Consider the following 3,579-nt stretch of genomic DNA (forward strand, 5'->3'; position numbering starts at 1 on the left):
AAAAAAAAAAAAAAAAAAAAAAAAGGTACAAAGTTAGCTGTGCACAGTGGCTTGCCCCTACAATCCCAGCACTTTGGGAGACTAAAGTGGGAGGATCACTTTAGCCCAGGAGTTCAAAGCCAGCATGGACAACATAGTGTAGAGACTCGTCTCTACAAAAAAAATTAAAAATTAGCCAGATGTGTGGTGTCATGTGCCTATAGTCCCAGCTACTTAAGAGGCTGAGGTGGGAAGATGGCTTGAACCCAGGAAGTTGAGGTTACACTGAGCTGTGATTGCATCACTACACTCTAGCTTGGGCAACAGAGCAAGACCCTGTCTCAAAAAAATAAATACATAATTAGGGAAGGGAGAAAAAATAAATAATAAAATGCTGTGTATAAAAAGTAATTAAAATAACCCAAATGTTTTTTAAAAATAAAATTTTTAAAAATTTTATTTAATAAATTTATTTATAAAAATAAATTTTTTAAAAATAAATAATAAATAATGTTAAAAGTTCAAATCCTGGCTGGGCATGGTGGCTCACACCTGTATTACTGGTACTTTGGAAGGATAAGGCAGGAGGATCACTCGAACTTTAGAGTTTGAGACCAGTCTAACACACACAGCAAGACCCTCTCTCTACAAAAAATAAAAAATTAGCCCAGCATGGTGGTGTACACCTATAGTCCCAGCTACTCAGGAGGATGAGGCAAGAAGATGGCTGGAGCCTAAGAGATCGAGGCTGCAGTGAGCCATGTTCATGCCACTGGACTCCAGCCTGGGCAACAGAGCAAGACCCTCTCTCGAAAAGTAAATTTTTAAAAAAAACTCTATAAAAAAAAAATAAAAAGTACAAAATCCTTTCTTCTCCATGATGGGCTCACAATCCTGAAGTCCAAAAAACTCTGAAATCCAAGTTTTTTCAAAACCTAGTGATAAAACTTGACATGGATCTATTTTAGTCTCAATTACCATAATTTCCATGAATAATGATAAGTTACAATGAAGAAGTATTAACGGGCTTTAGTGAGTAAGGGATGCTACTACTCCCAAACACCACAGCGCCAGTTCACCCAATCTACATTTCTAAAAGTCAAAAAAAAAAAAAAAGAAAAAGAAGAAAAAAGAAAAACATGTGTAACACTTGCAGGGAATTTTTTTAAAAAGAAAAAAAAACTTACAGCACCAACCTTTTGGATAATGGATTCTAGACCTATGTTCTCAGACCTATATTTAAGCTTGCACTGACCTGATCCATCCCTGAATATTTATGATCCATATAAGATCACAATTAGGGCAATTAACATTTTTTCTTGTTCTATATTTGTCAGCTATACCCCCTCAACAGATTAAGTCCTCCCACCCTCCATCCCACCCCCTCAGATACCAAAATCTGAGGATGCTCAAGTCACTTATATAAAATGGTGTGGTATTTGCATATAGCCTATACACATTCTCTGGTATACTTGAAACCATCTCTGGATTACTTATAATACCTAATATAATGTAAATGATATATAAAGTTATTACACTGTATTTTTAAATTTTGTATTATTTTTTATTATTATATTGTTATTTTTAATTTTTTTCTAATATTTTTCATCCGCAGTTGGTTGAATCCGCAGGTGCGGAATCACGGATAGGGAAGACCAACTGTATAATTAAAATATAAGCTTCATGAGGGTAGGAACCTCTTCTGGCTTGCTCACCACTGTATCCCCAGCACCTGAAACAATGAATAGCACAAATTTTAGTACCCAATAAATAGGTGAATAAATCAATGAGTGAGTTTTAAGGTCCCTGTAGCTTCTAATACAATGATTGGCATGTAGCAGATATCTCTTTTCCCTGTTTTACGTAACTTTACCTTGTGTTACAATGAGAAAACTATACACACGTTTTTTCTTAGTATGCTGATTATATTACATATAGGTGGTTTTCTGTAAATTTACTAAAATATCCTAATTTCAGCACTAACATACTTCCAAATCATATTTTATACATCTTCTGTCTCTGTACCATCAAAGCTAGTCTAAGAAAAACAGTAACACTCAATGATCTCACTTTATATTCCTGAACACTAACTTTGAGTAAGCCCTTGGTGCTGCCAATACACTTCCCCTTCCCTAATCCATTCACTCTACCACTCTCCTAGAAAACTATTTCATCCCATCTCCCCTTTCTTCATCCTCACTAACTTTGTCTCCTATCTGATCACAGCAGTAGTCAGATAGGAAGCAGTAACAAACAGAACAAAACTGCCACAAGTGCCCAACATATATCTACCTACATTCCTGTGTCTGTTCCTATAGATTCTGCCTGTCCTTCCTATCACAATATATAAACGATCTCTCCTTTCAACCTCTTCATTTAGGCAACTATCTCCTCTCTCTCTCACATCATCCATTTCTCACATTTCCTCTGAATAATGCCAATAAGCCTGAAAACAAAAACATACTATAATATCTCTCATGGAAGAAAATTCCTCTCACCAGAGCACGATGGCTCGCGCCTGTAAACCCAGCACTTGGGAGGCCAAGGTGGGCAGACCTCACTTGAGGTCGGGTATTCAAGACCAGCCTGGTCAACATGGCGAAACCCCATCTCTACCAAAAATATAAGAAATTAGCCAGGTGTGGTGGCACGTGCCTGTAATCCCAGCTACTCAGGAGGCTGAGGCAGGAGAATCACTTGAACCCGGGAGGCAGAGGTTGCAGTGAGCCAAGATGGTGCCACTGCACTCCAGCCTGGGTGACAGAGCGAGACTCCGTCTCAAAAAAAAAAGAAAAAAAAAAATTCCTCAACTCCACATCCTCCACTATCTTCCCATTTCTCTGTTCCTCTTCACAACAAACTTGTTAGAATTCTCTATATTGTCTATTCTCCCTGACCTCCAATCCTTGCTTTTTTCTTCTCTTGAACATACTGATCATACTTTCACTGCCACCCCTCCATAGAAACTGCTAGTTAAGGTCACCAATGACTTCCACATTGCTAAGAAGAATGATCAATTCTCAGTCCTCTCATCTTACCTGACCTATCAACAGAATTTGGCACAGCTAAACAGCTCCCTTGCTACTTCAATTGACTTATGCGATATCTTTTTCTTTCTTTTTTTGAGTCAAGGTCTCTCTCTCTCATCCTGGCCGGAGTGCAGGGGCACAATCATAGCTCATCGCAGCCTCAAAATCCTGGGCTCAAGTGATTCTCCTGCCTCAGAACCCAGGGAGCTATTCCAAGTAGCTAGAAATACAGGCATGTGCCACCACGCCCAATTTTTTTTCACTGTTTTAGAGACAGGGTCTCACTAGGTTGCCCAGGCTAGTCTTAAAGTCCTGGCCTCAAGCGATCCTCTGACCTCAGACTCCTGAGTAGCTGGGATGACAGGCATGAGCCACCGTGCCCAGCTCTAGGACTCCTGTCTTGATTGTTCTTCCTCACTGGCTAGTAACCCTCAGTCTTCTTTGCAGGTTCTTTCCTTCCTCCATGACCTTTAAATACTGGAGTGATGCAGGGGGTGCCTGGACCTCTTCCTTTTTCTGTCTACACTCAGTTCCTACATGACCAGATCCAGTCTTACAGCTTTAAAGTTCA

This window comes from Mandrillus leucophaeus, unplaced genomic scaffold (genome assembly GCF_000951045.1).
Source record: "Mandrillus leucophaeus isolate KB7577 unplaced genomic scaffold, Mleu.le_1.0 Scaffold310, whole genome shotgun sequence".
NCBI classification, from domain to species: domain Eukaryota; kingdom Metazoa; phylum Chordata; class Mammalia; order Primates; family Cercopithecidae; genus Mandrillus; species Mandrillus leucophaeus.